The 13872-nt window shown below is 39.8% G+C and overlaps 1 protein-coding gene and 1 pseudogene across 7 annotated transcripts in view; one reads left to right on the top strand and one right to left on the bottom strand.

The window, feature by feature from the left end:
- CLYBL (citramalyl-CoA lyase) overlaps positions 1-13872 on the top strand; it is a 327539-nt gene that overhangs the window by 41956 nt on the left and 271711 nt on the right. The window lies entirely within an intron of this gene.
- On the bottom strand, positions 2378-12578 carry LOC112321401 (E3 ubiquitin-protein ligase RAD18-like; annotated as a pseudogene).

The following is a 13872-nucleotide window of genomic DNA, read 5'->3' as shown; positions in this document are numbered from 1 at the left end:
TTCTATCTGCTTCCCAAGGCAACCCCTAGTGGGAAGGGGGTTCCCACTCCTACCCACAGTTTGCATATTGCTCTGGTGGTAAAAGCCCAAGCACTGATTGCATTATATCCATGTATTCTAAATAAAAATATATATTTTTAAGTTTACAGATCTTCATGAGTTTCTTTTTTAAAAAAAACTTTAAAAAAAGATTTTACTTACTTTTAGATAGAGGGGAAGGGAGGGAGAAAGAGAGGGAGAGAAACGTTGATCTGTTGCCTCTCACCTCTGGGTACTGGCCTGCAACCTAGGCACGTGCCCTGGCTGGGAATTGAACAAGTGACCTTTTGGTTTGCAGGCTGGCACTCAATCCACTGAGCCGCACCAGCCAGGGCTAGATCTACAGACTTTTCATCAGCATGATTTGCAGTTTCTGTCGTTGTTGTCTAGTGTCCATAATCATCTGTGTCCTCAGGTTTCCTGCCAACACCTCCATCTTCAACAAGAAAAGCAGGAGAAAGGAATTGCTTAGATAGGTGGGAGTCTTAACCAAGGGACGCATTTCTGACACGTTAGCAGGAAATTATCTAATTTTTATCTTTATTCATAATTACATTAAAATTTAGGCATGCAAAAAAAATGTAGGCGTGCAATAAAGGAAGTTGAAGGAATGCACATCAACAGCCACCATTCTGTAGTGGTTGCTCCTCAATTTGGATCATTCAGGGCATTGGTGTTTTATGTTTTTATCTACTTTTAAAAAAATTATATATTACAGTTGATATTCAATACTAATTTTATGTTATTGTCAGATATACAGCATACTGGTTAGACAGTTATAATTTACAAATCCCCCCAATAATTCTACTACCCACCTGGCACCATACATAATTATTATAATATTAATCTCTATATTCCCTATGCTGTATTTTACATCCCCATGACAATTTTATAACTGCCAATTTGTAATTCTTAATTTCTTTACCTTTTTTACCTAGCTCTCTCTACCTTATCCTCTCTGGCAACTCTCAGTTTGTCCTATGCATCCATGAGTCTGTTTGTTTTGTTTGTTCATTTATTTGATTCTTTAGATTCCACATATAAGTGAAATCGTGTGCTATTTGTCTTTGACTTATTTCACTTAGCATAATGATGTCTAGGTCCATCCATGTTGACACAAATGGTAAGATTTCATTCTTTTTTATGGCCAAGTAATATTCCATTGTATATCTGGACAACTTTTTAATGAACTGAATCATTTTTATTTTGGGGTGTTATGGGCTAAGTTGTGGGTCTCCCAATGCTACTCATGTTGAAGTCCTAACCCTCAGTACCTCAGATGTGAATATATTTGGAGATAGGGTCTTATAATGGTAATTGGGATAAAATGAGGCCCTATGGATGGGCCCTGATCCAGTATGACTGGTTGCCTTATAAGAGGAGATTAGAACACAAATTCAGGAACACAGAAGAAGGACCACGTGAAGACACAGTGAGAGGGTGGCCATCTGTAAGCCAAGGAGAGAGCTCTCAGAAGAAACCAGTTCCACTGACAACTTGATCTTGGACTGCTACTCTCCAGGACTGTGAGGGAGGAAAAAATTATCTTGTTTAAATGACCCAGTCTGTGGCACTTTGTTATGGCAGCATAGCAAACACTCCATTGAGGTTGACCTGTGTGTTTTAGGATGTTTAGCAGCATCCCTGGCCCTCTACCCATTGATATCAATGGCAACCCCCCAAACCTGCAGTTGTGACAATCAACAGAATGTGCCTCCCCTCCCCACTGAGAACCACTGTTTCAGATGGCTCTGGTCACTTGTGCACTGCCAGTGCTCAACATGGTGACTGCTCCCTAACCAAGTAGATAATCAAGTATTACCTGAATGAATTCACTTGCCTGTCTCCCTGTTTTGGGTCTCACTGCTCCATTGCAAACTCCTTCTGCTGCAATTAAAGTAGTAATTACTTCCAGTTTAATTTATAGCAGATTGTAAGTTACGACATCCTGCCTTTCTAAAAATAGAGGCCTTAACTCAGCTTTTCCTTGTGGTAGAAAGGTTGAAGAATCCTTTTTTGAAGTTTCTCCATGGAAGAGAAGGATAATGGCTTAAGGACATTCTGAAATTTGGAAACAAAACACCTTCGCCAAAGCCTGTGTAATCTGCAAAGCTGGTGAACATGAGAAGTTAGTATTTTTGTAGAGTGATGTTCTAAAGGCAGAAGGAAACTGACCAAGTGAGGATGTTTTATAACTATTTGTTTTCCCAGAAGGGCAGAGAAGAATGAAAAGTCAGTTAAAAATAATGTTTAGAATTTAGCATCCTTACTTGGGATCATTTATGAATATGATCGAACAAAAAGTCCCATGGACTGGAAAAGTCAGCCAAAGCCCACACTAATTCCTATTGTGCTTATTTTTTGGCCCCATCTAAGCACTTTCTGATCATGTGCAGCAATTCTGTCTTTCACTTATTTGTATCTTTATGTGATGCTTTCCAAGCTTCCTTTTTTCCCAGAAGATCCCTTATAATGTCTGAACTGGAACTCTTGCATGAATCTGAATCTGGTGAAGAAAGAGCTTCTTCTTTATTTAATTAAATTAATTACATTTTGATTTAATCTTTATTGTATTTTTTCCATTACCGTTTAGTCCTCTTATACCCCCTTTCCCCAGCAATCACCACACTGTTGTCCATGTCCATGAGTCCTTTTTTCTCAATCCCTCCACCCCCTAACCTCCCCCCTTGCAGCTGTCATCCTGCTCTCCATCCATGAGTCTGTCCCCATTTTCCTTGAAAGTTCAGTTTGTTCATTAGATTCCACATATGTCTGAAATCACATGGTAATTGTCTTTCTCTGACTGGCTTATTCATTTAGCATAATGTTCTCTAGGTCCATCCATACTGTCAAAAAGTAAAGATTTCTTCTTTTTTACAGCCGAGTAGTATTCCATTGTGTAAACGTCCCATAGTTGTTTTATCCACTCATCTGTTGATGGACACTTGACTGCTTACATGTCTTGTCTATTGTAAATAATGCTGCAGTGAACATAGGGGTGTTTATGTTCTTTCGAATTAGTGTTTCGGGTTCCTTTGTATATATTCCCACAAGCAGGATAGCTGGGTTGAAAGGCAGATCCATTTTTGAGTTTTTGAGACATCTCCATACTGCTTTCCACAGGTGCTGCACCAATCTGCATTCCCACCAACAATGCAAAAAGATTCCCCTTCACATCTTTGCCAGCACTTGTTTGTTGATTTATTGATGATAGCCATTCTGACAGGTTTGAGATGGTATCTCATGTGCTTTTAATTTGCATTTCTCTGATGACTAGTGATGTTGAACATCTTTTCATTTGTCTACTGGCCATCTGTATGTTCTCCTTGGATAAATGTCTACTCAGGTCCTTTGCCCATTTTGTAATTGGATTGTTTGGGGTTTTTTGGTGTTGAGTTTTGTAAGTTCTTTGTAAGTTTTGGATATTAATCCCTTATCAGATGTGTTGGTGAATACATTCTCCCATTGTGTGGGTTGTCTTTTTATTTTGTTGATGATTTCTTTGCTGTAAAAAACCTCTTTAGTTTGATGTAGTCTCATTTGTTTATTTGTTCTTTTGTTTCCCTTGCCTGGAGAGATATATCTGATAAAACATTGCTATGAGCAATGTCTGAGATTTTGCTGCCTATGTTTCCTTCTATAATTTTTATGGTTTCAGGTCTAATATTTAAGTCTTTGATCCATTTTGAATTTATTCTTGTGTGTGGTTTAAGAAGGAGGTTTAGTTTCATTTTCCTGCACATATCTGTCCAATTTTCCCAACAGCATTTATTGTATAAACTATCTTTAGTGAATTTTATATGCTTGCTTCCTCTGTCATGTTAATTTACTGTAAATGTGTGGGTTTATTTCTGGGCTCTCTATTCTGTTCTATTGATCTGTGTGTCTGTTTTTATGCCAATACTATGCTGTTTTGATTATTATGGCCTTATACTATAGTTTGATATTATGTAGTGTGATTCCTCCAACTTTGATCTTCTTTCTCAGTATTGCTGTTGCTATGTGAGGCCTTTTGTGGTTTCATATAAATTTTTGAAATATTTGTGCTGGTTCTGTGAAATATATCACTGGAATCTAATAGGAATTTCATTGAATCTATAAATTGCTTTGGGTAGTAAGGTCATTTTAATGATGTTAATTCTTCCTATCCATGAACACGGTATGTGCCTCCCCTTATTTGTATCTTCTTCAATTTTTTTTCACTGTCTTATAATTTTCTGAGTATAGGTCTTTTACATCCTTGGTTACATCCTAGTATTTTATTCTTTTTGAAGCAATTGTGAATGGGATCATTTTCTGAATTTCCCTTTCTTTTAGTTTGATTTTGGCATATAAGAATGCAACTGATTCCTGGATATTAATTTAGTATCCCGATTGTTTGCTGAATTCATTTATCAGTTCTGGTAGTTTCTTGGAGGAATCTTTGGGGTTCTCTATGTACAGTATCATGTCATCTGCAAATAAAGACAGTTTTACCTCTTCCTTTCCAATTTGGATGCCTTTTATTTCTTCTTCTTCTCTGAGTTCTGTGGCTAGGACTTCCAGCACTGTGTTCTTTTTTAATAAATTTTGTTTATTTTTAGAGAGAGGGGAAGGGAGAAAGAGATGGGAGAAAAACATCAATGTGTGAGAGAAACAGATCGATTGCCTCTTGCAAGCCCCCCAAAAGGGATCTAACCCATACCCAGGCATGTTCCCTGAGTGGAAATTGAACTGCAATCTTTGGTTCCCAGGCCGATGCACAGACCACTGAGCCTCACCAACCAGGGCCAGTACTGAGTCAAATAAGAGATTTTGAAAGTGGACATCCCTGTCTTGTTTCCAATCTTAAGGGGAATACTTGTAGTTTTTGTCTGTTGAATATGATGCTGGCAGTGGGTTTGTCATATATGGCCTTCGTTATGTTTAGGTACGTTCCCTCTATTCCCACTTTGCTAAGAGTTTCTATCATAAATTGGTGCTGGATTTTATCAAATGCGTTTTCTGCATCTGTTGATAAGATTATCTGGTTCTTATCCTTCATTTTGTTTATGTGGTAAATGACATTTATTGATTTGTGAATGTTGTACCAACCTTGCATTCCAGGAATAAATCCCACTTGATCATGGTGTATTGATCCTTTTGATGCATTGCTATATTTGGTTTGCTAATATTTTCGTGAGGATTTTAGTGTTTATGTTCATCAGGGATATTGGCTTATAATTTTGTTTTTCTGCAGTGTCTTTATCTGGTTTTGGAATTAGCATAATGCAGGCCTCCTAAAATGAGCTTGGGAGCCTTCCCTCCTCTTGACTTTTTAGAAATACTTTGAGAAAGAGAGGTGTTAGTTCTTCCCAGAATGTTTGATAAAATTCCCCAGTGATCCATCTGGTCCAGAGCTTTTGATTGTTGAGAGTTAATTTTCATTAGTGCTTCAATTTCACTAGGTGTAATCTGTCAATTCACATTCTCTGATTCTTCTTGATTTGGTTTGAAAATTTTTAAAGAATTTATCCATTTCATCCAGGTTGTCCAATTTGTTGGCATTTAGTTTATAATATTTTCTTACAAGCCTGTGTATTTCTTTGGTGTCAGTTGTTATTTTTCCTCTTTCATTTCTGATTTTATTTATTTGGGGCATTTCTCTTTTTTCTAAAGTATATTTTATTCATTATGCTATTACAGTTTTCCCAGTTTTTCCCCCTTTATCCCCCCTCCACCCTGTACCCCCAATCCTCCAGCATTCCCTCCCATTAGTTCCTGTCCATGGGTTTTACATATAAGTTCTTTGACTTCTCTGTTTCATATACCATTCTTAACTTCTCCCCATCTATTTTATGCTTACCAATTATGCTTCTTATTCCATGTACCTTTCCCCTCCCCCTCCCCACTGAAAAACCTCCATATGTGATGTCCATTTCTCTGATTCTGTTCCTGATCTACTTGTTTGCTTAGTTTTTCTTTTCACTTTTTTTAGATTCAGTTGATAGTAGTGAGTTTGTTGTCATTTTATTGTTCATAGTTTTCATCTTCTCCTTTTTCTTAGATAAGTCCCTTTACCATTTCATGTCATAAGGGCTTGGTGATGATGAACTCCTTGAACTTGACCTTATCTGGGAAGCACTTTATCTGCACTTCCATTCTAAATGAAAGCTTTGCTGGATAGAGCAATCTTGGATGTAGGTCCTTGGCTTTCATGACTTCAAATACTTCTTTCCAGCCCCTTCTTGCCTGTAAGGTCTCTTTTGAGAAATCAGCTGACAGTCTAATGGGAACTACTTTGTAGGTAACTGTGTCCTTTTCTCTTGCTGCTTCTAAGATTCTCTCCTCTTTAATCTTGGCTAATGTAATTATGATATGTCTTGGTGTGTTTCTCCTTGGGTCCAGCTTCTTTGGGACCATCTGAGCTTCCTGGACTTCCTGGAAGTCTATTTCCTTCACCAGATTGGGGAAGTTTTCCTTCATTATTTGTTCAAGTAAGTTTTGAACTTCTTGCTGTTGTTCTTCTCCTTCTGGCACTCCTATGATTCTGATGTTAGAGTGTTTAAAGGTGTCCCAGAGTTTCCTCATGTTTTTGAATTCTTGTTTCATCATTCTGTCCTGGTTGAATGTTTATTTCTTCTTTCTGGTTCAATCCATTGATTTGAGTCCCAGTTTCCTTCCCATCACTGTTGGTTCCCTATATGTTTTGCTTCCTTTCACTTTGGGTAGCCTTCATTTGTTCCTCCATTTTGTGACCAAGCTCAATCAGTTCTGTGAGCATTGTGATTACTAGTGTTTTGAACTCTGCATCAGATAGGTTGACTATCTCCTCGTTGCTTAGATCTTTTTCTGGAGTTTTGATTTGTTCTTCCATTTGGGCCATATTTCTGTGTCTCAGTGCACCTGTTCTGTTTTAAGGGAGTGGGGCCTGAGGTATTCACCCAGGCAAGGCAACCGTCTTTTCTGGGTTATGGCATTGTCTGTGGGAGAGGGGTCAGAGCGATAACAATGAGGCTGTCTTACTCCGCTGTAGCCCGACTTTCCAATGAACTCTCTCGTATGAGACTGGGAGTTTCTCCCCCCATGACAACACCCACAGTAATTTCCAGCTTGCTTTGAGTCTTTAGTTTCCTGTTTAGCCAGCCCTGCCTTGTGGCACATCCTCTCCACTCCGCAGCCCATCGCTACCCCTCCTACAGGTCTGGGTGAATGTTTCCTTAATTACTTGGTTGTTGGAGTTCCATGCAGTTCGATTTTCTGTCAGTTCTGGTTGATTTTTGTTTTTAAATTGGTTGTTGTCCTTGTTTTGGTTGTGCGAGGAGGCACAGTGTATCTACCTATGCCTCCATCTTGGTGAGAAGTCCAGAAGATTCTTAATATGATTTCAATCTTCTTAAATTTATTGAGATTTGTTTTGTGTTCTAGCATGTGGTCTTTCCTAGAAAAAATTCCATGTGCACTTGAAAAGTATATATATTCTGCTGCTTTGGGATGAAATACTCTGAAGATATCAATTAAATCCATTTGATCTAGTGCAGGGGCATCAAACTCATTTTCTTTCTTCTTTCTTTTTTTAAAAAATTTTTTATTGTTATTCAATGACAGTTCTATGCCTTTTCTCCCCATCCCTCCACCCCACTCCAGGCAAACCCACCTCCCTCCCTCGCCTCCACCCTTCCCCTTGGTTTTGTCCATGTGTCCTTTATAGTAGTTCCTGTAAACGCCTCTCCGCACTGTTCCCTCCCCACTCCCCTCTTGCTATTGTTAGATTGTTCTTAACTTCAATGTCTCTGGTTATATTTTGTTTGCTTTTTTTCTTTTGTTGATTATGTTCCAGTTAAAGGTGAGATCATATGGTATTTTTCCCTCACCGCCTGGCTTATTTCACTTAGCATAATGCTCTCCAGTTCCATCCATGCTGTTGCAAAGGGTATAAGCTCCTTCTTTCTCTCTGCTGCATAGAATTCCATTGTGTAAATGTACCATAGTTTTTGGATCCACTCATTTGCTGATGGGCACTTAGGTTGCTTCCAGTACTTGGCTATTGTAAATTGTGCCGCTATGAACATTGGGGCGCATAGGTTCTTTTGGATTGGTGTTTCAGTGTTCTTAGGGTATAATCCCAGCAGTGGAATGCTGGGTCAAAGGGGAGTTCCATTTTTAGTTTTCTGAGGAAATTCCATACTGTTTTCCACAGTGGCCTCACCAGTCTGCATTCCCACCAACAATGTACTAGGGTTTCCTTTTCTCTGCATCCTCTCCAACATTTGTTTGTTCATTTGTTTATGTTGTCCACTCTGACCGGTGTGAGATGGTACCTCATTGTGGTTTTAATTTGCCTCTCTCTGATGGCCAGTGATGCTGAGCATCTTTTCATATGTCTCTGGGCCCTCTGTGTGTCATCGTTGGAGAAGTGTCTGTTCAAGTGCTTTGCCCATTTTTTAATTGGGTTGTTTGTCTTCCTGGAGTGCAGTTGTGTGAGTTCTTTATATATTTTGGAGATCAGGCCCTTGTCTGAGGGTCAAACTCATTTTCACTGGGGGCTATGTCAACCTTGTGGTTGCCTTCAAAGGGCCGAATATAATTTTAGGACTGTATAAATGTAACCACTCCGTAACAGTTAAGTGAGAGCTCAGTGCTGCAGCCGGGTAGACACAAGGTGCTGGGCCAGATAAAACAAGGTGGAGGGCCAGATTTGGCCCAAGGGCCTTGTGTTTGCCCCTTGTGATCTACTGTGTCATTTAAGGCCACTGTCTCCTTGTTGATTTTCTGTCTGGAAGATCTATCCTTTGAAGTCAATGGGTGTTAAAATCCCCAACTATGACTGTCTTCCCGTCAATCTCTCCCTTTATGTCCATCAAGATTTGCTTTACGTATTTAGTTACTTATATGCTGGGTGCATAAACATTTACTAGGGTTATATCCTCTTGTGGATTGTTCCTTTACCATTATGTAGTGTTCTTCTTTGTCTCTATAGCCTTGGTTTTAACTCTATGTTGTCAGATACAAGTACTGTTATCCCACCTTTTTTTCCTTTCCATTTGCATGAAATATCTTTTTCCATCCCTTTACCTTTAGTTTGTGTATATGTTTCAATCTAAGATGTGTCTCTTGGAGGCAGCATATATATATGAGTCTTGTTTTCTTATCCATTCAGCTACCCTATGTCTTTCGGCTGGAGCATTTAAGCCATTACACTTAAGGTGATTATCAATAGATACGTATTTAGTGCCATTTTATTTTTAAACTATTTTCAGATATTTCTTTTTCTTCTCATCCTCCTCCTCTTTCTCCTTCTTCTCCTCCTTCTTCTCCTCCTTCTTCTTCTTAATGAGCCTTTTAACATTTGTTGCAGTACTGGATTGATGTTAACAAACTCCTTTAGTTTTTTCTTGTCTGGAAAGCTCCTTATTTCTCCTTCATATATAAATGATAGCCTTGCTGGGTAAAGTAGCCTTGGTGTAGGTCCTTGCTTTTCAATACCTTGAAGAGTTCACTCCACTCCCTTCTGGCCTGAAATGTTTCTGTTGAGAAATCAAAGGACAGCCTAATTGGGGCTTCCTTGTATATAGCTACCTGCCTTTCTCTTGTGGCTTTTAGGATTCTCTTCTTCTCTTAAGCCTTGTCATTTTAATTATGACATTTCTTAGTGTAGGCAGACCTCTTTGAGTCCAACTAGTTTGGGACTCTTTGAGGTTCCTGGACCTGTTTGTTTTTCCTTCACCAGATTAGGGAAGTTTTTAGTCATTATTTCTTCAAATAGGTTCTCGATCCCTTGCTTGTTGTCTGCTTCTTGTATTTCCATGATGCAGTTGTTATGCTTCATGTTGTCCAAAATGTTTCTTAAGGTCTCCTCACTATTTTTAAATTCTTCTTTTTTTTTTTCCTGCTCTGCCTGGGTGTTTTTTTTTATATACCTTATTTTCCAAATGACTGATTTGTTCCTCTTCTTCATGTTACCTGCTATTTATTCCTTTCAGTAGATTACTTATTTCAGATATTGCATTCTTTATTTCTGACTGGTCATTTTTTGTTTCTGTGGGGTTTTTTTCCAAGCTGTTGAATATCCTTATAATCATTACTATAAACACTGTATCTGATAAATTGCTTACATCCATTTATATAGCTCTTCTGGAGAATTCTCTTGTTTTCATTTGGGGCCTGTTTTGTTTTTGGTTTTTTTTTGCCTTCCCCTTTCTGCTTCTTTGTATTTGTTTCTATATATTAGGTAAATCTGCAAAGACTGTGGTGTAGGCCTTTGTCAGACACTACTTGTGACTGGCCCTGGTTAACCTGTTTGGAGCTATCAGTGATCCACAGCATGCGGCTCCCTCTACTGGGCCCGTTTGTGTGTAGAAAGAACCAGGCTGCACACCAAGCTGGTTTTTATCAGCAGTGTGCCCTGGGGAGGGTCACTGAAGTCTCATAGAGCTCCCAGAGAGCTGCCTTAGTTGTTAAACTCATCAATGATATAGCCGCAAGCTGTACTCAGCAGCCTGGCTGAAGCTCCACAGTGTGGAACAGAGTAATTCTTGCAGGTGTGACTATTGCTTCTTCTCAAGCTGATGCCATTTGGAGAGGAATGCTTTGCCTGAGAAAGATGATCTCTGCAGTATGGTGAATGACTGAGCACAGGAATCCTGGCAGTTGTTTCCTTAGTTCTCTCCCCGTAGCCACCAACCCCAGACTCTCCTCAAGCATCTCTAGTCCAATCTGCCCTCCCTCTGCTGGAGCCCAGGTTAAGTGGCTGCAAATTAAATTGTGTACATTGGCCTTGTAAGAGGCTCTCTGCATATGTAGCCCTCATTCCTTGGCAGACAGAAACCCTGCTGCTTTTCACAGCTGGATGTTATCTGGGTTCCTTTGCAGCTTGTTGTTGTACACTGGGGAGCCCTGCTTGGGATTTAGACCCCAAACTTCTCAGGGGGAATGACCCGGCTGCTGATCTATCTCTCTGGAACTTCAGCTGCTGCCTGTTGCAGTCCAGCCAGGCCTCTTGTTCCACCTCTGCACTCCCTACCAGTCTCTTTGTGGTGAAGTGGTTTCTTCCATAAGTCCTTTCTTTGGTTATAAGGCTTGTTTCCAGCTACTATTTAGTTGGTTTTTCAGGATGATTTCTCTACAATTTAATTGTAATTCCAGATTGGTCCTGGGAGGAGGTTAGTGTAGCTTCCACTTACTCTGCCATGTTCGATCTCTCAAGCTTCTTCTTGAATTATCAGTACAACTAGAAGAATCATCAGGTTTTATCAGGCTCTATTTTTCCTAAGGAGTCCAGTTTTGATTGAGTGAAGTGGTTACTGAGGGCATATCTGAGAATTTCATTTTATTATCTTCCTGTTCCATGAATACAGAGAATAGCTTTTCTGTAGATCATTTTCTTTTTCTTTTTTCTTTTCAACAGTTTTCTTGTATCCTGTTTTCACCTGACCCACCAGAAGAGGAAATTTATTCTGATGTTTTTTACAACATTTGCTGTGAATTTCATGTTTTCTTTTCTCTTTGGTCCTTTGTAAAAACCATTGTGTTTTCTTTGAGTTTACTAGCTTCAAGATGCATCCTAGTCTTCTCCGTATTTTCAATTTCTTTAATTATTTCAGCAGCTGATTAAGGATGCACAGCATCACACTATTGGGCATTGTACGTATGTACAAATTCTTGGTGCCTTTTAATGATCTGTTCCTTCAGTAGATATTACATGCTGTTTCAGCTTTTTCTTTAAGTTGTGATCTGATGGCAAGTTATATACAGTTTTGGGCAGTGGCTTCCTTTTGTGAACAGAGGTGAGGCTTTCCTTTTTCTCTTCACATGATAAACAGTTGTACAAATGCTTATTAATGTGATCTTCTAGAATATTAACCCCACGTACAGGACAGTCCACTTTAGTAACTTGTTTCAAAGTCACTGTAGAGGGTGCCTCAGGAACATTAGCATCTGCAATGCATGAAGCTGTCTTTTCTGAAGAAGGTGTCTCTTTGGTTTTTGCAGAAGTGCTCACCTCTTTTTGAGGGCTGAATTTGCTTTCATTCTTGTTTATCAACAATTCTGATATAGAACCACCAGTTTGTCTAATCAAGAAATTCTCCATTAACCTACTTCCTTGCTTTAAAGAATGTCTGAAGGCTACAGGAGTGTATACTTTGACACTAAGGTTCTTTCAGAGAAGGAGGCAGGAGAAATGGGTGCTGATTCTAAGGCAAACTGTACAAATGACTTCATGCAAAATTCAAGCTTTTTACCAGTTCATTTATTATACAGTTATTTTCCAACTCTGTGACTGTCACAAAACAAGTTGGACCTTGTGTTTTATGACACAAAAATTTTCTTATACAGGGAGAACAATAGTTATACAAATACTGAAGAATCATTATTGCATTGTTGAAATATTCAAAACAAATTCCACACTGCAGCAAATTATCTACTGTCTTCAAGACTTCCAGGCTCAGAGGCCACAGAGGCTCTGCTTGGGAGTCCATGGCCATTACAAAAGAGGCTGGAGATTTCATTGCCCCCTGGCCTCCTGTGCTCCACTGCCACTCTAAATTTCCCATGCTACTAAAGCAATGGTGTTTTCGATCGGGACTCCCAACCCATTAGGGAGCTGGAAATTAATTTATTGGGTCAGTTTGAGTACTTAAAAAAATGAACTAGACTCCCGGCCAAGGTGGAGGTATAGTTAGACATGTTTCACCTCCTTGCAGTACTATAAGAAGGATCACAACTAACTCCAAAGTCAGTAATAACCAGAAGTGCCAGAAAATTGAACTGTATGGAAGTCCAACAACCAAGGATTTAAGAAGAAATATTCATCCAGATGGGTAGGAGGGGTGGAGTTGGGGAGCTGGGGCAGAGAGGATGTGTTGTGGAGGTGATGAGGTAGTGGCGGCAAGGCATCTGGGGTGGCAGCCTGCAGAATGGGCAGTCCCACACTCATGTGTGGTGGATAAAACTGGGTGAGACACTTGGGGAGGAAGTGTTCCCAGCCCCAGGCCAGACCACACAGCTCAGGTTTCCAGTTCCAGTGCTGAAAAAAATAAAGCCTTATAGCTTCTGGCTGTAAAAACCAGAGGGGGTGCAGTGGCAGAAGAAATTGCCAGTCTCCCAAGGGAGTCCATTTAAAGGACCCTCATGGTCCTAGAATGTACACAAACCAACCCACTCTGGGATTCAGCACCAGGGCAGAAGCTAGAAGGGTACCAGTCGCATATGGGAAGTGGGGTAAGTACTGATATGGAGTGAGAGCTGAGCAAGTGACAGAGTTCCCTCTCTAAGCCCTCCCCCACATACAGTGCCACAAAGTGGCGAAGTGGGTTGCCCCACCCTGGTGAATACTTAAGGCTCTACCCCTTACAATGTATCAGGTACGCCAGGGTAGGGAGTCAAAGCAGCTCTACCTAATACACAGAAACAAACACAGGGAGGCTGCCAAATTGAGGAGACAACGAAATATGGCCCAAATGAAAGAACAGATCAAAACTCCAGAAAAAGAACCAAGCGAAACAGACATAACCAACCTATCAGACGCAGAGTTCAAAACACTGGGGATACTCGTTGAATATGGCAAACACATAAGGGAAGAAATGAAGGCTACACTAAGTGAAACAAAGAAAAATCCATAGGGAACCAACAGTGAAGGGAAGGGAGCCACTCTAAATCAGCAATCAGAGTTCAAATCAGCAATTTGGAACATAAGGAAGAAATAAACAGTCATCCAATACAGAATGAAGGAATAATTTAAAAAGATGAGAGAATAAGAAGTCTCTGGGACAACTCCAAAAGTGCAGACATCCAAATTACAGGGATGCCTGAAAGAGAAGAGGAAGAGCAAGAAGTTGAAAACTTATTTGAAAAAAAAATGAAAGAAACCTTCCC

The sequence above is a fragment of the Desmodus rotundus genome, chromosome 13 (genome assembly GCF_022682495.2).
Source record: "Desmodus rotundus isolate HL8 chromosome 13, HLdesRot8A.1, whole genome shotgun sequence".
In the NCBI taxonomy this organism is placed as follows: Eukaryota; Metazoa; Chordata; class Mammalia; order Chiroptera; family Phyllostomidae; genus Desmodus; species Desmodus rotundus.
The sequence above is the reverse complement of the archived record's forward strand: the minus strand, read 5'-3'. Positions and strand labels throughout refer to the sequence as shown.